General features: G+C 40.4%; 1 protein-coding gene across 1 annotated transcript in view; it reads left to right on the top strand.

The window, feature by feature from the left end:
- Window positions 1–12,805: 12,805 nt before the first annotated feature.
- Window positions 12,806–25,533, top strand: part of SNTG1 (syntrophin gamma 1) — a 306,725-nt gene continuing 293,997 nt past the window's right edge. Inside the window, exon 1 of the mRNA XM_005152553.3 lies at window positions 12,806–12,931. The gene's annotated coding sequence lies outside the window, so the exon portion shown is untranslated. The remainder of the gene's footprint in view (window positions 12,932–25,533) is intronic.

Raw genomic sequence — 25,533 nt, 5'->3', positions numbered from 1 at the left:
AGGTGTGTATAGCTAAGACATACAAATATTTTCCAGATCCTTAAGAATAAAAAGTGTTACAAAATACTAGACATCTGTTCATAATCCCATCACTGAAACTTATCAGTGTTTCCCACACAGAAGTCAGTGAGCTAGGCCAGGAAATTACAGTGCCTGACACTATCTATGTTTCTACAACAAAACACATTCACATATTATTTCCTTCCCTCCCCCTGCTACTTGTTTTCCTTTAGTGTTCTCTTTTCCTGCTTTCTACTGATAGAATATAGCACAGCTTGTTGGTAGAAGGAGAAGTTAAACAGTGATATTTTACCATTCTAGCTACTAAGTCAGTAGTCTGATATAGGTCACTGATGCATAGGGCTTTCCATTTTCATTTTTGTCCTCTCCTCATGGGAGAGACATAAAGAGATTAAAGGGATAATGGGTCTGATGCAAACCCCTGTGTGGGTAATAGCAGGACTGACAACAATTCTGTTTCACAGCAAGTTCTGAGATTTGGGGATTTGCTTTCATCCACTTCAGAACAAGTGGGCATTTTTGCTAATTGAAATTCTTTTGAAATACTCATTTTGACTATAAAATGTGATCTTTTTGAAATGGGAAGAAGTCTATTGCTTGATAATCAGAGAAATGGTATGAGAATTAAGGGTTCCATTTTAATCTCCTCTTCCTGATAACATGGGACCAAGTTCTTTATTCCCAAATTAAATAGATCAGTAAACTAATACTTCTCTCATGCAGACCATCAGGAAATTATGTGTAAGTGGAGAATAATTTCCACTGACTCTAGTAGTCTTCAAATCAAAGTGACAGGGACAAATACAGCTTCCTTCTCAATATTCAGCATGTGAAAAAATATTAATGTAGCAATTTTTACATTGTAATCGGTACATAGTTACGGAACAGAGTTTCTTTACTCTGTTTTAAGTGCTGTTACACTACAACCACATCAAGTATTGTTTCTTTTAGTACTGCTTATACTAAAAGGAACTCTCTAATAAACCAGATAATTGACTTTTCTGTAAAATTTCCTACTGACAAAAAGTCTTTCATAGCACTGACCTAGAGAAACAAGGTTTTTTCTTTGCTGGACTTGGTGAGATTGATTTATGAACTACACAGTAATAATGTTGAGAGATAATCCAGAATGAATCTTCATCATCTGAAAGAATTATTTCTCATTTTTAACATACCCTTATGGACTAAACAAATTGTTAGAAACAGTTAAAAACCTTATAACCGGATTTTTCAAAAGAATGAGCAATTTTGCCTCCTTTCTTTTTAGATTTTACTAACTCTTAAAGAAATCTTAATCCTGAGATTATGCACTTTTCTGGGTGCATAATTCTTCATCCTTGCTGGGGGCTCCTTACCAGAGCCTGGGGACAGGATTGCCATTAGAAAAGAAAATGCCTGAAAGAGCCATCAGACTAATATAGTCTCTTTTTGTTTTTTTTTCTTAGACAACTGTTTTTATCACAACTCCACATATTCTCAGTGTTTCCAACTGGATTTATTCTATGCAGCATTTTGATTTTTTTAAATAACATTTGTGCATAGATTTACAATATATGATTACATTAAATGATGCAAGTGCTTTGATCACTGAAACACAAAATCTTTTGTTTAGGTGTCTAATATGCTTTATGTTGTGTACATTCTATTAAGTAATGGTTTTATTATTCACATGTGAATTAAAGACAGCGAGAAAAACTCTAAAAATTTTGCTTTCACAGTTCCTTTACAACTACAATATTTTGCTGTGTTCAGGAAAATGGAGCCCTAATTGATGATTTTCAGGTATTCATACTATGTACGTGCATGCATGCACCCAGTTCCCCATGACTCTCGCTACCTGCTATTAAAAATATTACTATTATTATTCAGCAACAGTGGACAGGAGAGATTCACTGACTACAAAATCAAAAGAAATTGGAGTGAAGATAGCATCTGAACTGTTACTATCTGAGCAGTATGCAGCTTAGTGAATCCTGTAATGTTGGAAGAACTCAGGGTTGAAAGCTCTCAGTGTGTCTTGAGACTTTAAGCCCCATTATCTAAGAACTAGTGATATAAAGGAGGCTTGGGGGAACACAGCTTCATGAAAGATCTTGGATTATCGCCCAGACTAGAATATCAAGTTCAGGAGGGTTGATGGGAATAAATCTAAGTATGCCAGACAGATGCAAAAGGTTTTCTAAGATCCTTTTTAGCTCCCAGTGTCAGTCTTCAGAGTCTTTCCAGAGGATCTGCAAGTCTAGGTTGTAGTTTTAATAAAGTACTTAATCACAAGAGACTGGAGTATCTCCTAAATGATTCTTCTCTGTGATCCTGGAGCATTAAACCATTTTGTGACCACAGGAAGCCACAAGCACAATCTGTATTTTAGACAGAAGAACCATAAAAGCCAGACAGACACATTTGCCTGATGTACCAGGAAGAAGACAAAGAATACGTGACATACCTGGCAGTTCCTTGAATCTCTTTTTAGGAAAGAACCTGTATAACAAGAATCGCCATATTTCAGCTTTGGCTTTGGTTTTTGGTTTTTTTCCCCTCAACATTTCAGCTTGTCAGACTGTGTCTCTTTCTGCACAAGAAGGCTGCAGGTTAATAGTCTTTTTCTCTCGGCCAGCATGCTAATACAATACCTCTAGGAAGTAGCCAGCACAGGTGTTGAAAGTAAATGATTTATCTATAGGCAGCTGTATATCAGCTTCTGTACGGGAGCTGCGGCACGTGATTGTTACAGCCTTCAGTTTGACACAAGGGTACATGGAAGCTTCGATATATATCAGCACCCATCAATACTTGCTTGGATTCAGATGCCAATCAGTCAAAACAGCTTGCATGAGCAGTACATAGACTGGTACATAGACTTTCTGTCTGGCACCAAGTCAGCTTGACAGAACTGTGTTATGAAGTATCAAAGTAAACTGATTATCAGAAAGGAAATACCTTTTTTTTTTTTTTTTCCACCACTGGTTTTGAATTCCTTATGATTTTACTATGATGAATAAAAGAAGAAAACATTATAAAAGTTTCCACAGATGTGAAGGGAACTTTTAACAAATTTTTATTTCTCTGAAAAGATTTTGAGATATCAGCAACACAGCATTTCCTACCAAATAAGAATGAACTTTCTCCCCATTTCTGATCTGATATAACCAATAATTTTCACAATTATTTAATCTCTAAAATGCATATATTTTGTATGTTTAAAACTCCACTACCCTTTTATCAGGGTTTATGCAAATTTTGGAGTATTTTGTTTCTTTTAAGAGCTATTATTCAACAATAGAAAAAAAAATGTTCACTCAACCCAAAATGTTAACTCAATATTTTCTTTCTAAAATTAACTGAAGTACAGAGTCAACATTTTTTAAAGCATTCATAATAGTATTGACATAAAAACTAGCTCACTATTTAATGCCAGTTGGAAAAAATGCCAGGAATTCATAATAATTTCATAGCCACACAACTCTACAGGTGATGGGTTTTGCTAAGGCTTTAATGTTTGTGATAGATCTGTGACTCATTTACACTTAGGCTCCTAATAGCATCTGCAGTGAAAAATACGATTGCTTTAAGATGTGTGTTTACCTTTTTTTTAAGCTGAGACCCATGTTGAAGGCTAATTAACCTATAAAAACTACAGTGTCCAGCTACTGCATAGTGACAAGCAGTTTGTTTTCATCATGAACAATCTGCAATTAATATTTGAGTACATATTAAATTATGGTTATTTTCATCACATCTACAGATAATATCAGATCTTTTTGAGAGGTACTACTAAGGGAGAAATAGAATCAGAATACATTTGAGTCAGTTTACTCTCCTGAAAACAATAAATAAATTCATTTGCTTTGTGCAAATAATGCTTCATTTTTTTATCAGTCAACCTTTAATTATGATAACACAAAGTCTATTAAAATAGTTAAATATATACAGAAGAGAATAAATGAATTATTTTTACACAAATATTTGTAGCAAAAGAAAGAAAAGTGTCTTTATGATCTAATGAATAGCTAGTGGGCACAAACCAGGAAAATCTGCAAGTCAGCCAATTGAAATTCAAAGGGAAGCTAATCATCCAAACTCAAATTCCCAGTCACCGATAGCAGAAAATAGGAAACATGTTGCTTCTAGAGAAAAGGGAATATGAAATACAGTATCAAGATTTTAAGGCTATAACCCTGCAACACTTTTCTTGCAACATTTTTTCCCCAGAGAAACAAATATTAAGGAATTGCTAAAACGATTGTTTAAGTTTATATATAAAACATCCATTTTGTTTCTTCTTTGTTTGCAAGTGGGGCTAAAGCTTTCCCACAGATACCTGAGGTAGTGGAGCTCCCTCCAGGAAGGAGGAGGATAATGCAGGTAACAAGACCAGAGCACTGATATGGGACCAAGATGATACAGATGTTAGTTTTAGAAGATCTCATCTATAACTTGGAAAAAAATTATTTCAGAGGTCTATATTTATAGAGAGGTAGTACTTGGAAGACAGATTATTCCTATAAAAGACAAGTAGAGGTGAATAGTCGAAATTCATTCTTAGGTTTCAATGCTGACAATTGTGTTTTACAAGGAACATTTCAAAGGTACCATGTCCTTAGATAAAAATGAGAAACATTTTGTACAAGAGTTTCTCATAGTAATTAAAAAATGCCCATTTCATGATTTCTGAATAAGATGCTGTGGGTGATGTTTTATATCTGTGAGCAAAACAGTGCTGGAACTGCACGAGGGCTTACTTTGCCCTGGAATGAACAGCTCTTGGGAAATGCTGTATCAGAGCTGGAGCTTCAGCTCAGTACCTTCATGTTTTTGTAATGAGTAATAATTTGGTACATGCATATATAGCACAGAAAGCCTTTGCAGTAGGAATGTCCTGCAATAGGTTTACTTGAGAAAAGTGGCAGGTCCTGCTTCACTGCAGTTACTGGTGAAGTGTATTTTCTATTTTTGTCAACTGCAAGAGCCCTGAAGGCATTTAGAAGTGCCCTCATCCAGCCTCCCATGGACCCCCACCCTTTCCCATGGGATCAGGACCATATTTCAGCTCCACCTGGAGCCATCAGTCCCTGCTGCAGGGCACATGCACACATTGCAGACTTACCTACCTGCAGTTCTCTCATAACCACTCCTGTGCCTGGCCATGGACTTCACTAAATTGGACCCTCATCTGTGGTTTGTCTTCCCAGCTTGGACCTGATTTTGTCACTATACCATCCTAGTCCCCAGGAAGACATTGAGCCTTGCAGCACCCTGACACCACCAGGAAGATGTGCACCCTGGTAAGTCACAGCAAAAACACCTGGGGACAAACAATGACTTTTCTGACAGACAGCAAACCAAGATGATCTAAAGGCAGGGACAGGCTGTGCTGAGAAGAAAGGGCTATGAGTAAGAACCATGTTCATGTTCAGCAGATGTCACCAAAATGTAGCTGGAGAAGCATGCAGTGGTGTTGGGAATCATGTCACAGCATCCATAGCTAGGAGAGCTGGGGGGAAGCTCCAAAACTTTGAGGCTATCTACGTGATGGAAGAACAATGCTGATTATTCAGTAGTTAAAGGATCTGGAGTATTTGACTCATTAATGCAGAAATGAAGTGAGTTGTGCAACTGTAGGCTGGGGTCAGTTTCTCAAGAAACATCAGCAAATGGTGAATAGCTTGAAGCCCAGAAGGTTTGCCCTAGAATAGGTGTAGGTCATGCACGCAAACCTAGTGCATTGTAGCAGAAAACTACCTAGATTTTACAGGACTGTCAAACTAGGCCTGGCTCTTTCTTTTTCATATGAATCACAGAGCATACATACACCTATCATGTTCCTCACACCAAGATGCACCTGCACCCTCCTTCTCTACAGTGAAGCAGCCATTCCTGGCATTTTCAGCAGACACTGAATTAATTCACAGAGCGCCATGGTGCTGTTGTGGAACTGAGAAGGAAAATCCAAGCTAAAGCAGCTGCCCTTTCTAGTGAAGGATTGGAGGGATGCTGTGGTTGGCTCCAGGCGGCAAGGCTTGCCTCATTCCTCCCCAGGCAGAACCACCCACCCATTTCCTTGGCAGCCACAAAAGCAGCTCATTTTTAACCCCTCACCCTGACTAGGAGCTAAGACTGTGAAAAAATATTGAGCATCTGAAAGCATTTGCTGATTAAATAGTCATTGCTCCCTTCATCCTCCCACAGGCAGCCACTTGGGCCAGGCTGAAGATGCCGGGTAGATCATGTCCTAATATCCATCTGTCAGGGATTATCTGTAACAGGCATAGTTTTGTACATAAGCCTTAATACCTCTTTGCAGAGTTGTTTCAACTTTAGGGCAAAACTGTGATTTTTATTCCACCCACAAAAATTGTCTCAAGTATATATTACTGCTCTTTAGTGCCAGGAACATAGCAATCATTTTATGAACTATGGCTATATCCACATACATTTCAAAATTTCAAAATGCTTTAATCAATTAAATAATTTGCATATTACATCCCATGTTTGAATTCCACTGTGTCATCTTTTCACTACCTGTGAAGATAACAGAAATAAATTCTTTCACATCCTTTATAATCTTCCATCTTTTTGGTTTTCTTATGGAGACTTATAGCTGCTACAGAGTGTAAATTAGTTATTCTCAAATAATACTTAGTTATACTCAAATAATACTTATTTGGCTCCCCCCAGAAAAAAAGTTTTGAAGTTTACAATGTGTAAAATTGATTTCTAAATGCACAGAGGGTAATTTTATCTTCTTTTGGTGAAAAAATTGGATAATTGTGATAATGCAAGGAAAAATTTTGTTACTGAGGACAATATAGAAAAAATAATTTATAATTTTCTTAGATCCAACTATTTACTGCATATGATTTTTTACTTGATTTTAATAAATTAATTACTAAGGTAGATAACATAGATAACTTCCCTAAAAATAGTTAAAAACCTTTGTTACAATTTTATCCAAAATCTCCTTTAGGTTAAAAATACCCATTAATGACATACAAGCCAATTATATACTCACATAAATAATAACAGCACTGAACATGACATACAAGCTGAGTGTAAAATTTGGTATTAAGGAATGAATTTAAGACTATGAACTTCACAGTCTGGCTATGAGATTCTCTGCTGTTTGGCTGCAATGTATGTGGGTTTAAATTCTCCAAGCTTTGAGATGATTTGAAAAGCTCAGGATTTCAAAGTAAAATTCACATAGAATTTACAGAATTGCTAATATCCTGTTTACATGTGAAAAGGAGGATTTTAATGTATAAGCATATTTGGCTCCAGTCTGAACAAACTGCCATGTCTATCTTTGAGTCTATGTGCATGTGAGTTTTAAGTGGATTGACAAGAGCTCTTGAGAAATAAATCATGGCACCAAGGGATATTATGGAATATAGCTGCAGCCTTTTTGGCCACCCACAGACTGCAAAAGAGTATTTTGTTCTCCACCATTTCCCCAGTCAGATTTTCAGACTACAAGCCATGGTGACAAATCACATTGTTTTACATAAGTGTGCCAGATACTGGAAAATCAAAGGGGTGTTTTCTGTTTGTTTGTGGGCTGGGGCTTTTTTTGTGTGTGTATGTTTTTTTCTTGTGTTTTTTTGTTTTTGGTTGGATTTGGTTTGGTTTGGTTTTGTTAAGCTTAGTTTAGACTAGCTGTGGAGAAACATGGGGGGATATGTTCACAGACTTTTCTGGACTTTGTTGTGTGGATTATTACCAGTCTGTGAATGGAAGCTAAAAAACAATGCCAATTCATCAAAACTTGGGAATGAGCTCTGCATTTGTAACTCAGTATAGGGATTACCAAGGTGCTGACAGATAAAGCATGTGACACCCGACCTTGAATGAGTTCCAGTTGCTATTCTAATTGCTGTCTTTTCCAAAATTGGATATTAAGAAGAGATTAATTCTACTCTCATAGAGTTAATGAAAATCCATCAGTGCTATATGTTTCACTTCAATTTGCTTGATATTCTTCTTAAAAAGATCTTCTTACAGACTGATAATGTCTTTTTATTGCATGTTTTTATGTGAATAAATAAGACCCAGTACTTTGTAAGAATTAAAAACACATCTAGAGATCTATTAAAGGCACTTTGTAATTGAAGAAAAGAATGCTTGTAAATTAACATCCACCATGCCTGGTTTCAGGTACCAATTTTTATATGCAAAATAGGAGTATATATTGCCTTCATTTCCAGATTGAAGTGTGTGTCATGTTGTTTACAGCTTAGAACTGATAAAGTCCCATCAAGGAAAGAATAAGTAACAGTGGAGAGCCATGATGAGGTGTGAGGACCTGTGACATGAATGGAAAACCCACAGTTGCGATAATGTTGGACCAAAAGGCTCTTCCCTCTACTCCACAAAGCATTTGTAGTACCTTTCTCATATATCTATCTTACTTGTTCACTACTAGTAGTGGTTTCTTTCCTATTGCCCTGGGTTCAGCAGCAGCAGTCATTTTTCTTCTTCTCAGTAGCTGGTGCAGTGCTGTGGTTTTGACACGAATGTTTTTAGCTGCTGCTCAGTAATGTTTACTCTGACCAAGGACTTTCTGAGACTCATGCTCTGCCAGGGAGGAGGGGAAGCCAGGAGGAAGTAGACAGGACACCTGACCCAAACTAAGCAAAGAGGTATTCCATACCACAGCATATCATGCCCACTATATAAACTGGGGGCAGTTACCTGGAAGGGTGAGATCACTGCTTGAGTCGGGCTGGGTGTTGGTTGGCAGGTGGTGACTGGTTGTATTCTCTTCCCTTGTTATTTCCCTTATCATTATTATTATTGGTGGTAGCAGCAGTGATTTGTGTTATACTTTAGTTACTGGGCTGTTCTTATCTCAACCCATGGGAGTTACATTCTTTAGATTCTCCTCCCCATCCCTCTGGGAGCGGGGGAAGGAAGGAGGGGATCGAGCAAATGATTGTGTGGTTCTTGTTGCCGGCTGGGGCTTAAAGCACAACACCTATGTGCTTTTCAGAGCCCTAGTTTTCTGCTCTTAGTTTCCCAGCTCTTTCACAGTGAGACTTATGTGTGACAGATACACATACCAGCATGCAGCTGCCAAATGTCAGAACTGCTGCCTGCAATCAAAGTGAACTCTACTTTAACTAGAAAAAAAGAAATTGGGTGCTGTAATAATTTTGCCAAGGGAAAAGAATACAAATTACCTCTGCAGATAGATAGTCAATACAGTTTTACAAAGGATGTCACTTGGTCTCTTGTTGGGTGACATTCTTCCTTTCACTCCCACCTTTTTAAAACAATGCTATTTTATCTTCATGCTTAGCCTCTATTTCTTCCATTTTTTAATGGTGTTCATCATTTGTCACGCTGTTCTTGCTGGTTACTTTAGTGGTGCCAGTCTGCTGGAGCTGAAAAACTTACAACAGAAGCCAACATGCCATCAGCTTAACTATGCAAAATATTTTATTTAACGTTGGTCATATTATACAAAAACAATTCTGGCTCACACACTCTGCTTTGTGTTCTTAACTACATGCTAAGCTTACCTGAAATCTGATTTCTGTATAAATCTTGTGTTTGTGCTGCTTGAAGCAAAAATACAACACTACATTAAACTTCTAATTGTGCGTAGAACTGGCAGTCACACTTACTTCATAAAATCATGTGGCATCAGTTTAATAATTATTAAAAGTATTATGCACTATTTTCACCTTTTTTTGATAGAGTTCATCTTCAGCATTCTCTTACTGCTAATGAAACTTGTAACTAACACATGTATTCTAATGAACAAAGGAACAGTTTGAAAGATCCTGACTTGAAAATTATAACAGCTTTCTCTTGTGAAAATGAAATGTTGCTTGAACTATCCTACTCTTCATTGTTACACAAAGAAAAAATGGAGAGGTCTGTATGAGGAATGACAGAACTTCACAGAACTGCAGAATCACAGGATCATTAGGGTCGGAAGGGATCTCTGGAGATCACCTAGTTTGACCCTCTGGCCAAGGCAGGGCCATCTGGAGCAGGTTACACAGGAATGCATCCAGGTGGGTTTTCAATGTCTCCAGAGAGGGAGACTCCACAACTTCCTGGGCACCTCTTCCAGTGCTCTGCCACCCTCAACATAAAGAAGTTCTTCCTCGTGTTGAGGTGAAACTTCCTGTGTCTTAGTTTATGGCCATTGCTCCTTGTTCTGTCACTGGGCACCACTGAAGAGTCTGACATCATCCTCCTGGCACCCGCCTTTGAGGTATTTATATGCATTAATGAGATCCCCTCTAAGTCTTCTCTAGATTAAGCTTCTTACAGGTGGAGGAACACTGTATGTGCCAATTAATCTATACCCGGGTTTGCAAGTGGTGTGTGAAGGTGGCTTCAATACTGAGAACGAGGAAGTTGTCCCTGTTGGAATTTGAGTGTGGAACTGGCTCTATCCAGAGTAGTTAAAAATCATAAAATACTATTTTTTTCCCACTTTGTTTAAAAACTGTACTCTTTGTGGCTGTGACAACTTTCTCAGCAGGGCATGAGCAAGGAGTGCTACTGTACCACTTCTGTGTTTGAATAGGTTTTGGTTCACTACAGTTCAATTCTTTCAATTCTCAGACATGCATTTCAATCATCCTGGTGCTCATATCTGTATAGTTGTAATATTTTTTTTTTTTCAGTCGTGTCAGGAGAACTGTCAGCTCAAACCATTCAATCTTGTGCTAGAACCACAATACGGCAGATAATTTGGTTAGCTTATAGCTATCGAGAGCTCTGTTAACATCAATCAGTATTAAGAAACAGGGAGAAATAAGGATCTGTATTTCTAGATGAGAACTGAAGTACAAATCTGTTCAATTACGCATGAAACCTATCATTGCATATTCTCGTGCATTTATCAACTCCACACTTAACTGTACTCTCCGCAGCAACTCTATTATAATCTTTGCATTTAGCTTGCATGAACCTGTCCTTTTAAATCCTTTTCCCCTTTAATGGCTTGCTGCACATTAATGAAGTTAGTATTTATAAAAGGAATTCATAACGAACAGAAACATTTTTGTTTGCATCAGCTCGGTGGGAGAGGGCTCCTTAACTGTAAGATGCATATGAAAATTACTTTTCATTTCAAGCAGACTAAAAGAGTGGAGAGGAAAAGGACTGGCAGAGGAGACACGGAAAAGCAAAGCTCAATCTCCTTTTAAGTGTCTTTTAATTTTAATCCTCCGTGATACACTCAGCTTGACTACAAAAAAACCCCAAATTTCCAAGAGCTAAAACGAGCCCCAGAGGATGCGACAGAGGACACGGTAGCTCCCCCCATCTCCCGTCCAACCGCAGCACCCCGACGGGCCGGATCTGCCCAACACCGTGCCATAGCACCGGCCCCGTTTCGTGCTGCACCCGCAGCTCCCCACAGCGGCGGCCCGGCCCGCCTCCCGGCCCAACGCGGGGTCCCTGGCCCCCGCACGCAGCGCGGAGCAGCGCCTTGCCGAGGGACGGCCCCGCTGGCGGCTGCCCGTGGGCTCCATCCTTCTCCCTCTTCCCGCGGCAGCAGATCACCTTCTTCCCCGCGGCCTGTAAGGAGCCGAGTTGGCGCCTGGCGGCCCCTACCCGAGAGGAGAGCTGGCTGTCCCGAGGCAGCCGCCCCTCACCGGCCTCTGCATGTCGGGTCTGTGCACATACATAATGTATCTTATATATATATATGTATACACGTCTCTCTGTGTGTATCTCACCTAAACGTTATACCGTATCATTTCAGCGCTACTCCCCGGAAAGGATGATGCCCGCAGGGTGATGACCGGCGGGACGCTCCTAGGCGAGGACACGCGGGAACTTTAGGGAGACACATGGGAGCATCCCTCACCCCTTTTGCTCCATTTGGGCCCCCTCCTTCTCCGACGCAGCCCGTAAGAGCGTGGACGGGACGGGGTGGGGAGTTCGAAAAGGAGAAGATCGCTCCCGAGCCGCAGCCTGGCAAAGTGGTAAAACCGGCACCTAATTTCTTCCGAGCACGGGGGTCGGTGTGCGTCGTCCCTGGACCCATTCGCGGCCAGGAGAATCGGCAGCAGGAGAAGTTAAGCGGAAACAGCGGCTCTTTGAGGAGGAGGTGGGGGGGCAGGGACACAACTTTCCCGCTTAGATATGAGGAGAGCCGACAGCCGCAGCGCCCCAGGACCGGGGGATTGGGCTCCGCAGCCAAGCGAACTCCCTGCGGCCTAAGGGGACGCCGCCTCCCCCCGGCGGGCCGGCAGCTCCAGCGGCTCCAGCAACGGCGAGGCCGGGAGCGCTCCCCGACTGCCCGCCGGTAGCAGCCCCCTGCGGGACTCAGCGCAGCGCCCCGCCTCACCGCCCGCTAGCTCCGCTCCGCCACAGGGGCCGGCCTGGGGGAGGGCTGCGCGTCACCGGATCCCGGGGCGGCAGCGGCGGGGCGGCGTTACGGAGGTCCCCGGGAGCGGCGAGCGGGGGGCAGGAGGGGGTCCCGGGCGGGGCCGGCATCACCGCGGCTGGCTGCGGCCGCGGTGGCGGCGGCGCGCCGCCTCGCCTCCCCTCGCCTCCCCTGGCCGCTCCCCGCCGCGGAGGGGCGGCGCTGCCTCACCGCACTCCCCCGCCCGGCGCCCCCGCTCCGTCTCCGGGAAGGGCGAGAGGAGCCCCACGCTCCCCCTCGGCGCGGCGGCGGCTCGGGTGCGATGCCGTGTTAGCCGGAGGCCGTCGGGAAGGGGAGCGAGTTGCCGGGGCTGCGGTGGCACTATGGGCACCGGGCTGGGGGCGGCGGCGGCCGCACTCCCTGAGCGCTCCGGCTGAGCCCGGCGATGTGCCGGCGCCTTGTGGAAATATTTGGGAAATAGCGCGGAGCTGTCCGGGGAGGACGAGCGGCACGGCGATTCACCAGCTGAGAGGACCTCGTCCGGCGGTGGTGCGTCCGGCGGTGGTGCGTAGGCAAGTAAGTGCTCCTCTGCCTCTGTGCTTTCGCTGCGTTACCTTCATCGCGAGTGACTTTTAAAATGCAGCTGCCGCTGGCCCGCTCCTGGTTTGGAGGCAGCGTGGTCGGCGGCGCCAGCGGCAGTTTTCAGGCGTTTGGGTGCGGAAGGCTGGTGGTTGGAATTGCGGGAAGCCTCGCTCCAACTCCGCCAGAGTCCGCCGCGAGCATCTCGCCGGTGCTCCCGGGTGGTGGCCGGGAAGGAAGCGCCGTGTCCCAGTGCTTCCACTTGCCGCTGGGAGAGGTGATGCTTCTAATAGGCGTTTATATAAAATGTCTTTCTCTTTGTGCTGAGATGTAACGGAATTGTAGGAGTCTCTTAATTGCTTTATATTAGTGCTTCTTGCAGGAGAGAGGCAGGGTGAGTGTTAGCCTTTCCGACCCATTTGAAAGGATTACGCTAGTGAACCCAGAGTTTTGATTTTTATGCCTTTAACTTTCTTGTGCCCTACCTGGTGATTTCCTTTGAGATGCTGTTGCTGCGAGGCTATGGTTTGTCCAGCCTTGTTTGTTTGCTTAGTTTTAGCCTGTGGGTATTTATTGCTATACTTGACACTGCCATCAAACAAAAAGTTGACTATAATTTATTTCAGTATATGGAGCACAGGTTGCAGGCAGGGGACTAATTCTGCTCTCGGAGGAGCTCTGCTTCAAAGGAGGAGGCCCATGTGGCTGTAATCTCTTGCTAAAAACTCAGAGAGCTCAGAGTAGATCTGAGACAGTGCAAAGAATCAATTCTCCTGTTCTCCTTTCAGCACTCATAGCACATAAGCTAGGCAGTCTGCCTCCCCATATCTGTGAAACACCTGTGTCTGGAACACAGGGGATAGAGATGTGAATTCTGGGCAGGTATGGGAGAAGAGAGAACTTCAGACAGCATTTAATTAAGTTTGCTCTTATTGATTTCTTTGGTGTCTCCGGTATGAGCCTGAAACCTACAATCTTTTACAGTGACCTTGATGTATGTTGTGTTCTGACACGAAAGCAGCACAGAATAAGAGCATTTACAAAGACCTACAGCTAAGCTCTGACATTCCACTAAGAGCTCAGTCAACTAGTGGACGTGAATGTGAACGTGGGCGTTCCAGCAAATGTGGTAGTTTCAAGCAGGGGCACTGGGCATGGTGTGTGTGTGGGAAATTACTTCCTGATAGTGATAAAAGTGTAAGTTGCAATGTTGGGAGCATATGCTCCTACAGAGCTGTCACTGTGTGTGAAATGTTTGTTGAGTTTTGGATATTTCAATTTCTAATCAATTAGGTCTTTAACGAAAGTTGTGTGTGGGTGTGCGTGACGATCTCAGAGCTTCCCAGGTTAATGCACTTTGATTTGTCAGCAGCAAGAGATATTTTTATGCACTGAAATACACATTTTTACGTAGATGCAATATTGGCATAATAAGATTAAAAGATGTTGGGATGTCAGTACAGAATAGGTGTGACTAACTCAGGTTTATAGCAGAAAGATAAAGTAAGCCTTTCCGGTAATGGTGGATGGGGATCACTGTGGGTAAGCTGGCTGAGGGGAGTGTCATTTGTTTTAGCACAGTTCACTGAGATTGTGTCTGTGGTTCATATTTCTGACTTTCTGAAGATGCTGCAAAGCACTATTAGAGTCACTGTTGCTAGACAGTGGGATGAAAACTTATCCATTACTTAAAACACTGAGCTGCTTGTGTGTCATATAAAAAAAGTACAGCTTTTAGTAAAGTCTGCCTGTGGCTTTACAGTAGTAATTCCTTCTTCGGTTGCAGAGTGGCAGGCTTTCACTAGGCATGTGCAAGTGCGATGATAAAACACTGAAGCATGCACTGATCTGGAATTCATTCAGGCTATATATTACATTTGAGGTTTCTACAATTACCATAAGTAACTACTTATACTTGATTATATAAGTAAATGGGGTTTAAAAACTGTATTAGCTTTGTCACTTCTGAAGCCTGCTACAGAGCTGTTTTCTTCCTTTTCTTTTTAGTCCTTCAAACTAATCTAATGCTATACTTGCTTTTTGCCTGGAGAGGAAGAAAACATAATTTAATGATTTATCATTTGGCTTTTGCAGTATCTTATCCCATAGCTATGAGATAATCTAATGAAGGTCCCCATCACTGAATTAAAGAACATGGTGCTCCAAATTTTCACTTACAGCCAGGTTTTCACTCTGTTACATGGCTGAAGAAACAAGTTTTCACAGGGTCTGATAGAAAAAAAGAAACATTTCTTTTCCTGTTAGAAACTTGAGAAGAAAGAGAAAGGTAAGAGCTGAGATCTTTAAGGATATAATTAAAAATGACAACTTCTAAGATATTAATCAAAAATCTTTATCCTCACATATTTTATCTTTTACATGGTGCTTTTCAGAAAGCCTTTTTGCGTATTTATTCTTCAGTTTAAAATCTGTGTTGTTCTTAATTTAAAAAAATCAGGAGTGGCCATCATATTGCTCACTGTAAGTCTGTTCTGTTATCCTCTTTAATGTTTGGTATCCCAGTTTGCTTATATCTTTTGAACGTGGATTTCTAAAGTACAATGTATGTGACTTCATAGCATGAAGCATGGTTTTAAAACGATGCAAATCTCTTTAATAGAGATCTTGTCTTGATTCAGAAATTACAGGCCAAGCTCAGAGATTATGTTTCTTCTCTGATTTTTTTTTTTTCACATTTGCTCAGACATGTTGCTTGGCTGTCAGGCATAACTTTCATTAACTGACAGAAAGACCTGTAAGCAAACTTAAACATATCAACAGCTAAGCGTGGTTTTCATAGTTAGCCAAACTCAGTTGAGTGTGCCATTTCTATTTATTAATCTTAAATTGAATATTAAGACAAACACACAAAAGCTGTAGTCTGCTCTGAGTTCTTCCCTCTGAAGTGCTCAAATAAGTACCATTTCTTCATGCTTGTAATCCAGCACTGGTCCTTGTGCCTGAGCTACTAGGAAAACTGCAATGCGGTCAGTATTTCTTAGTGGGGGGCATTACCAGGTCTGCTTGCATGCATTGTTTAAAGGTAAGGAGTTGTAGTGAATGATAAGAAATGTCAAATGGATTTCATGTATAGTCTTTCTTGGCCTTTCTCAAGGCTGTACTTTTGGTTCAGGTTTCCAGGGAGAGGACTGAATGTGAGTGGCTTGAATCCCAATTTGAGCCTGCTGCATCAAGATGTACCTCTGTCAGTATGCTGTGACATTGGCTCAGCATGATTACACAGCTGACCTTCTGTGTTTGCCCTGTTTTGCCTACCATAACTGGAAGAGTCAGAAATTACATTACTGTCATTATGGCCAGCCTAAATTTTCTGAGAGAAAGTATATGTTAAAAAACTGCACAAAACTAAAACAGATCATGCCTCAAAGATACAGATCTGATCAACACGAGGGAATGCAGTGGAGACACAGCCAGTAAAATTCACATGTATATTTAGTTATTCAAGGGAGAAATTATTATCCATCTCAAGAGACTGATTTAGTGGATGATGTGTCTACTCCTTACCATATCCTACGTGATATGGTAACAAAGCTTTTTTCCACTGTGCACTTTAGATGTTGCTGTCACTGTTGTTTGGGTCTCTGAGCTTGTTCTCCAGTAATTAGCTCAAGCTGGCCAAAAGAGGTGGGATGTTCAGTTACATGATGAGTTTGGAGGTGCAGCAGCCAAGGGCTGGGTTATTTCCTGAGGACTTGCTCTCTACAGTTTATTAAAATATTGAAGAAAGGGAAACTAATCAAGGAGAGTGCTTGGGATGAGTTTAATTCCATCATTTGTTCTTCAATTTATGTTGGGTAGTGTTGGACCAAACCCTAAAAGTTCTTCACTGTGATACTAATGTGAGAGTAAGAGTAGCTGAGAGTTACATATGTATAATGATACTGTTGGAGAAGGTTTACTGTGCCACTCAGGTATTCAGAATGACTGTAACAATAAGAGACAGAACAATAAGGTTTTGTGGAAGGCTGTGCTGTACCTTCTGCTGTGAAAAACAGGAGGTCTTCCATAGCAGGAGCTGAACACAGCTGAACAGTCTTGCCCTGAAGGAGGAAGTGAATGTTCCTGGAGTGGAGGGAAAGTCCCACACTGATGCTCTCAGGATGCTTTTCAACAACCACTGAAATTCCTGTGTGAGATGTGGTTGAGGTAAAGGCATCGACGGTTTACTGCTTTAATACTGGCACAGTACTGAGTCTGTGAAAGAACTCAGGGCTTCAGAGATGCTATGACTGTAGTTGATCGTTGGCTTGATTATTCTGTAGATAGTTATCATCTAGATCTCATCTCAAAAGTGTTGTATATTTTATTTTTTTTCCCCCTATGAATTATTTCTTACTTGCTGTTAGATTTGTGTGTTCCTTTCCTGGTTGGGTGACATTTTGGTTCAAAGGTGTGCTTTCAAAGCTGATGACATCTAGCACTTCTGAACTGTTTGTGGCTCGGAGCTACTGAGATAATGTTATTGGTGGAGGAACAGTTTATTCATTCATTTATTCTAAAGTCTGGGTTTGTTATATATCTTTTTTTCATTTTCAGTGTAGTTTTTAAAATAGTGGGCAGTGTACGGGGCTTCCAGTAGAAAGGTGAGAAAAAATGAGTCTTTAAGAAAATTTTATGCTGCTTTTGGTCAAATTATTTAAATAGACTTACAATTAACTGTGAGGAAAGGCTGTTTGAATAAAACAAAACACAAGCTTTTTTCCCTCTACCTATTGTATTAAATTTATTTAAAGGAATGAGGCTATCCATAAAGAAGTAAGAATGGGAGTACTGTTTATGACATTTGTATTTCTTCCCATTTCTTTCAAAAACTAAAGATACTTTGAAATCATTCTGTACAGATGCCAGAATCTGATGAGTGGTAGTAGTCCTACCCTCTGATTCTTTATTGGTTTAAAGATCATTTTGCATTTTTATTGAGTTTAGATTTAGTGTAAAAATCTCATTGATATCAACAGGTACAACACTATGATCTTGGAAATATTTTCAAAATTTTATATTCATACATAGTTTAGTAGTTAATAGTTACTATAAAGATTTATTCCTAATTACAGAGATCTTTCTGAAATCCTTTTTATGAAATGCTTTGCTATTTCTAAATTTATCTTCATTCAAAATTATGTGAGATTGCTTGTTCTAATTTCTCTATATGCCAAAATTTTTTGATTGACTAATTTAACAGTAGTGAATAATGAACTGCATGTTTCAGCTTCTGCAACAGAAATGGACATTGATTTTCTTTGGCTTGCTTTTGACCCCTGAAGGAGTAAAGCCATTAGAATTATGCTTGTAAGAGAACTCTCTGCTCTCTCTCCTATCATTTTGTACATATTATAAACATCCTTTGAGAACTAATCTATGCTAATCAGGTTTTTTTCAAGTGAAAAAGGAGGGGAAAATCATGGGCTCTACAGTTGCCTTGCAGCTCTAGGTTTTATCAGACACAGCTGTCTGCCTGTATCCATTACTGGTTGGTGTCACAGCTGTATGTTCCTGAATGCAGCAGAATTCACATACAGTTCTTCACACAACTGTTCCAATTGCTTAGTAAATGGCAGACATTTATGTGGCAATATAAGGGTTTAGTCCATGCAGAGCAGTTATCGCCATGTAACAAAACACACGATGATGCATGTGTAGAGCCCTTCACTGAAGACAGTTTTTGAGTAAAAATGAGCACCAGATCTGTGTCTCTATGGGTTTTAGTGTTTGGAGTGCTTATATTCTCATTCTGTGGGTTATGTGGTTTGCTTTTATGTGAAGCAACTTTATGAACACAGAATGTAATATATAATAAAAACTAGTCTTTTCAAAGTTGGCATTAGGCTTTAGTAACCTAGAGGAAATGGATTTAAAAGCAAACTGCGGCTGCAATGGCAAGGAGCTGGAGTGGTTAACATGTGATGAATGGACCATGATTGGCCGCTGCCAGGGGGGCAGTTAGTGGCAGGGCTCCCTGTACGCAAACTAAGCAACTCTATTAATGTAAGTGCAAAAATAGCTACTTTCTTGCTTTTCCAGCTGAAGCAACTTCTCTGTCAAAAGCAGTGACATTCGTGAAGGAATTTTACTGGAGGAAGCCTACTGTAACTATGTTAGATATTTCCAGGCAAAGTATATAGAAATCGTGATGGCATCTGATGATTATCACCTCTCATTTTTCTTTTGCTCACTGAGATTAGAAAGGCCCTCCTGGATAATTGAATATATAAGTAGAGAATTTCTTTCTACATCATGTCATTAGTCTTTCAGCTAGTTAATTCTTAGGTATCTGTAGTAACAATTCATCATATGTCTCTTTCTGCAGGTTACTGTCTGTGCAGCTGTGAGGTTGCCTGGACTATTTTCTTGGGTGTCTTAATTAAAATTGCTTACATTTCAGTTTATTAATCTGTTTTATGCAGCACCTATCCTCTTCATTACTTTATATAACCTAGGTAACCTACTAAGGGGCAGCTGATCTTACTGATCAGTAGTTACACATACTTTTATGTTCTTGTTTTATGTTGTTATTATCCGTGTTCTGTGTGCTGTTTAGGTTTGCAAAGATTTCTTGTTAGTTTAAAATGCTCCTAAAGCTTCCTGTCTATGGGAGATAGACTATATGAATATTCACTGCATGTTTTGATTGAGAAATCCAGTGTTAATAGTGATTTTGATATTGCTGTTTATCACTGCTTCTGCACAACATACCCCTTCAATGTACCTCTCACTGCCTCTTTTTAGCCTCTTAATGATATTACAATATTTCTTCCTGAAATGAAAATCTCAAGGTTAATTGCAAACATTATTTTCCTCATGTAATATATTTTGCATTCAATTGTTTTCTCAAGTCTGACTCTAGATTTTTGGGTTCTGCTTCTGTGTGTCTATGTACAACATCTATTAATCTTTATTCACTCTTTAATATACACTGTTAATCTTTTTACAGTTTGCAGGACTGAGTCCATTACTTTGAAATCAGGCTTGATTTTTACTTTTATAGTTAACTCTTTGTGATTATGTATTAACTACAGTTGTCTAACTCTAGCAAAGACATCCTTTCTTGTGAAAAAAGTATTTTGAGAAATGAAAAAAAAAATGCTTGAAGACCATTTGCCTGTCAGCAAATTACAAGAGCATCATCCAGCATCTACTAAAATTAACTGAACCCTTCCTGTTAAGTTCGTAGGTTTTATACACACCCATTTTTTTAGTATTTACCAACATAAGTCTTATTACTTTTAAGTGTATTTTCAGGCATCAGCCCTGAAAGTCATCAGCGCATTTTTGCCTAAAAGTAGGAATTTGGCATGATACAATTTTATTGTTTTCTGCAAGGAAAGAAGGGATTTAGGATATTGTTTGAACATATGGCAAAATAGATTTAGGGTAGAGGCTATTATTCTGTAGACCTTATTTTGCCACATCTGGGGAAGAGTAGAAAGCCTGTTTGGTCCAATCAGTCACTCTGTCATAGAATCAGAGTACCATAGAATGGTTTGGGTTGGAAGAGATCTTTTAGTTTCAACCCTCCTGCCATGGGGGGGGTGCCACACCTTCCACTAGCCCAGGTTGCTCAAAGCCCCGTCTAACCTGGCCTTGAACACTTCCAGGGATGGGGCATCCACAACTTCCTTGGGCAACCTATACGCCACTGTCTTACCACCCTCATCATGAAGAATTTCTTCCCAATATCTAATCTGATTCTCCCTCTTTAAATTTAAAGCCATTCCCCCTTGTCCTATCCCTACACGCCCTTGTATGTCTTTTAGGCCCCCTTTTAGGTACTGTAAGGCTGCTGTAAGGTCTCTCTGGAGCCTTCTCTTCTGTTTGGCTGAACAAGCCAAACTCTCTCAGCCTAATTTTGTAGGAGATGTGCTCCAGCCCTGAACTGAACACAGTACTCCAGCTGGGGTCTCGCAAAAACAGAGTAGAATGGCAGAATCACATCGTTTGTGATTCTGAGCCATGCTCCTCTAGATGCAGCCCAGCATTGGGTTGGCTTTCTGGGCTGCAAGCACACAATGCCGGATTCATGTTGAGCTTTTCATCTGCCAGCACCACCAAGTCCTTCTCCTCAAGGCTGCTCTCAATCCAGTCTCTGCCCAGCTTGTGTTTGTATTTGGGGTTGCCCTGACCCAGGCGCAGGACTTTGCACTTGGCCTTGTTGTTCTTCATGAGATTCACACTATTGTGTTGTTGCTGTATTGAATATTATCTCTAAAGAAAAAAGGATAATGTGTCAAAGTTCATGATCTTAAAATAATTCCTGTATGACTACTGCTTTTTATCAGAAGTAAGATGGGAAATTCTGCAGACCAGGAAAGATACTAACAAACACATGCATTAGTTGAATCGCTGGTTAAGGAAGAAGTCTGTTATTTAGAGAGAGCAAGCAACCTCAGGTTCTTGTTAGACAAGAAAAGCAAGTTTGGAGATGATGCTAAAACTCAGGAAATGTTTTAAATATCAAAGAATCTGATCCTTGAATAAATATTTTGTTAAAATGGAGAGAAAAGAGGAGTTCTGTCCAGTGTGGCTGAATGACCAGTGTAGGGGGAGCCCATCCAGTTCTGAGAAGGTCATTGCACAATGGACCTGAATCTCTGCTGCCTCAGGCCCCCAGGCTTAGTGTCTGAAATGTGTGGAAGAGAGTATGAGATGTCAATACTGGAGCAGTGGAGAAAGACTCTTGTGGCATTTTTGTTAGCTCTTTTTTTCAGCTTTGTGAAACCAGTAGTTTCAAGACAGACTTTTTGTGTAGGTGCTGAATCCAGTTGAGTGATCTGGACAAGCTCCTGTGAAGCTTTTGCACCTAGGAAACTGGATTTAAGGAATTTACAGGCTGGTACATCTTCCTGCTAAGCTCCTGACACCCAGCGGGGTTTAGGGTTGTGTGATGTAGTGTTTTAGGGGAAGAGTTTTTCTGTAGTTGATACAGACCAACACTTTTGCAGGAGCCAGACCTCATAATATGGCACCTGCTTCATCACATTATATTATTTTCTAACAAACTTTTCTTGCAGTAGTGTTTTCCACTGTAGATTCAAACAGGAATGCCTTTTGATGGTTTTATTATGTGTTTAGTTTCAGATGTTTATGTTCTTAAACGTTATAGAGAAACATGATGTCTGTCTATACTAAAAAAGTGTGTCAGAGAAGAATCAAATATGTTTTCTACTGAGCAACCTTAGGGAAAGGTTAAGACCTGATCTGAAGTGCTTATCTGAGAAGTACTCTGAGACTTATCAGGTGCTTTCTAGTACTGAAGGGACAAGCTACAATGACTTGTTGTTACAGAAGATCACAGGAACCTATATATGGTGGTGAACATATCCATGTGTACTTCCTTAGGAGAAGATTTGGTGCAACTACTGACCTTGGAAATTAATTTTTTTATGCGGGGAGAACCCTACCTTTAATGGGAATTTATCACCCTAACTATGAGTACTGTGGTGGAGCCAGGAGGTGTTCTCTGAATCTGAACCACTGAGACCATAAAGAAACCTATAGGCATTTTTTTTCCCTATATTTTTCTAAAGAGAAGTAATTTAAATAAAACTTCCCTAATGTCAGTGAAATGTTTGCCAAGTAGAACAGAAGCTTTTAATGGCTTACAATGTGTTATGAAGAGTGTTAGCAAAGACCATTCAGCAGATAGAACGACAAGCTGCTAAAGTGCTATATTATAAGTTGTAAGTGTTGTAAGATGCAGATAAGATGTTCATTCATATACAGTTGTTCATTAGAGAGAATGATAGAAGGTGTTTAAGGGTGCATACAGGGAATTATGTTGTTTTCCCCTTGAATATTTTTTTCTACTTTTTACCCTCAGCAGCATGAAGTGACATAATGCTTTCCCTAGTACCTACTGCATAGTAGTACTGACCACTATGTGTCTACAGCAGTATGCCTTCTATACACTTTGATGACAGCAGGACTGTAAGTCTGAGATCAGCAGTAACTGGGATCATAAACATCTAAACACACTGTATGAAAGAAGGCAGAAAAATACGCTGAGTTTGCTTTTGCATTCTTTATGCTGTGATAGAAAGAAGATATGTATGACCCTTGAAAAGAGGAAAAGGTGAATAGTTTCATTTCTAGACAAAGCAGAGAGAGAACAACAAAAGCAAGATGTTTGGTGAGAGAGCTGCTGTCTGTGTTCTTGAAAGGAAAGTGGTGTTTCCCAAGGTTGCAGTTGTTCAATAATATTTAGAATTATGTCCTTGAAATAAAGACCTGCTACTCATGTAGAAGAGTTCTGCCAGAAGTATGTTTGCTGTCCATATGAGAAATATCCGGGAAAGTCTATATCTGTGTCACTGTTCTCCAAAAGTCCTGTAAGTTCCCTGCATTTAAAGTAGGACTTCCTGTGCATCCTTAGACAGACCACTCACTTCTGTGGGTCCATTTGGGGATGTAGTTGAGATGCTCTGGTTCTTCAAGCTATCTAAGATTGTCCTCTTAGTGCACAAGAAGCAGAATGGAAATTGGTGAGGTCATCAGGTTGTCCCATGTTAGGCAAGATGAAAAAGTGGCATCATCAGGATTTCTCTTCCTTTTTTGCTCTGCCTTACATGTATGTACATGTATCTGTGGCTCAAGATAAATTCTGCCATAAACTGGACTTCATACACACACACACGTCCTTATAATAGACTGCAGTGCTCAGAAGTCTGCAGAGACTAAGAGGAGTTATGGACCTCATTTCACAACTCTAATTTCCTTAGGAAAATTGTCTGGGCACCTTCCTTTCCAGCAGGTAAAGCTGGAACAAATGGCTGTAACCACTTCTAAAGGCAACTGTAAAAGTGTAAAATTGAGATTGTGAGCTTTCTAAATACTAATTCTGCTTCAGAGAAAGTAGATGAAAAAGAGGCTGCTTTTATGGATCAAGCGCAAATGTTACTCTAGTTGCAAAGTGATACACAAGATTCACTTACATTTCCCAATTTATAGCAGCAGAGTTGTGTTTTCTGGATGGTGAGAAGTATTTTAGATCATCTTACATATAGAATTTCTAGTGCATTTATAGTGCTGGAAAAGCCTCTGCACAAAAGCTAACAAAAACACACAGTACTTTCAAGTTTTGCAATTACAGCTAAATGTCTCTTTCTGCAGGTTTATGGCATGTAAATAAATAGCTGGAGACACTACTGCAGCAAAGGCTAGTCCTTTATTTTTAAAAATATACATCTGTAGTAGTAACATATATTTATGAGTGAATAAACTGTCCTGTTCTGTTTTCAAAACCTATGGTTTTAGCCAAAACACCCATCTGTTTGTTTGTCAAAGCTTTTTGTTAGCTTAAAAAGAAGGTATAATTACGGAAATACCATCTTTATTTGAAAGATTTTTTTTAACACCCTCCATCTGAGATATACTCTTGTATTTATAAATTATGAGAAACAGCATGAAAACATGCATAAAGTACCACAGAGTAACACTAGACATGAAAATTACAGTCTCTTACAAGCCAATTGTTTTCATAGTACTGGGGCACAGTTGAGATGCAGATTAGGGACAGAGTTTGACCTTTTGAGTTTTTGACTATGCAAACAAATTCAGCATAGTTAGTGTACATGTGAGATGCTCTCTCTGTAGATACCAGTAGCACCTGTCTATTCAGCCTTCAGTTTAGGATGAGGGTTCCACTAGAGTCTGCAAGCCAAATCTCCAGAGTGATGCTTCACTTGATATGTTACATGCACCAGATATCTAAACTGAAGGATAATGCTGCTCATAATCAGAAGACTCCTCAGATGTGTAGCTGCTGGGAGGGAGAAACTGTTGTTCTCTGTATAGATAAGTGGTTCTTGGGATAATCCTCATGGCAATCATACTGTTGCTTTCCCTAGCAGCCTGCATGCATTTGCTTGGAACAAGAGTGCAGGTGTTTTGTACAACCATGAGAGGCAAGATGTGTGACTGAATCAGCTCTGCCTTCCTCAGCCACAGAGAGGATGTTCTACAAGCTCAGTTTTCCTTTCTTTGATTTACTGAAGTATGCAAGGCAGCTTCTGAAAGTGTGAAATTATTTACATGACGGTCCCTTCCATCTGAGTAGCTACCTGGTATCTGAGGCCTTGTTGGAGTGCTTCTGTTAAAAGAAGATAGAAAAGATATATAGGAGATTTTTGTAGTGGCACGCTTTTTATTTACAAAGATTGGACAATGAACCTGCTGTATATAGTTCTTATGTCAAAAAGCACCTTTAGGTGCCCCACAAAGCTTGCAGGAGAGTGTGCAATTAGTTGTGCTTACTAGTGGATTCATAGTTCAGTGACTTGCTGGAAACCTGTGAAATTTTTCAGCATATCAATCCTATAATGACATGATATGGTGATGTAAAATTACATAATTCAGGCAAGAAATGGTAAGTGGAGAATGTTTCTTTGTTGTTCATGTGTATAGCAGTGAGCACAGATGGCACCTTACTCTGAGGTGCAAGGTGCCATCATGATAAAGGTAAAAGTGACTTGAGTTGTTACAAAGCCTGCTGTCAATTCATCTGTAAAACTTCAGTTTTACATCTGTTTTTATTTCTGGTTACTGATACATATGCACAGAGAATATATTTCTCTTAAATTGTC

Source organism: Melopsittacus undulatus, chromosome 1 (assembly GCF_012275295.1).
Source record: "Melopsittacus undulatus isolate bMelUnd1 chromosome 1, bMelUnd1.mat.Z, whole genome shotgun sequence".
In the NCBI taxonomy this organism is placed as follows: Eukaryota; Metazoa; Chordata; class Aves; order Psittaciformes; family Psittaculidae; genus Melopsittacus; species Melopsittacus undulatus.
The sequence above is the reverse complement of the archived record's forward strand: the minus strand, read 5'-3'. Positions and strand labels throughout refer to the sequence as shown.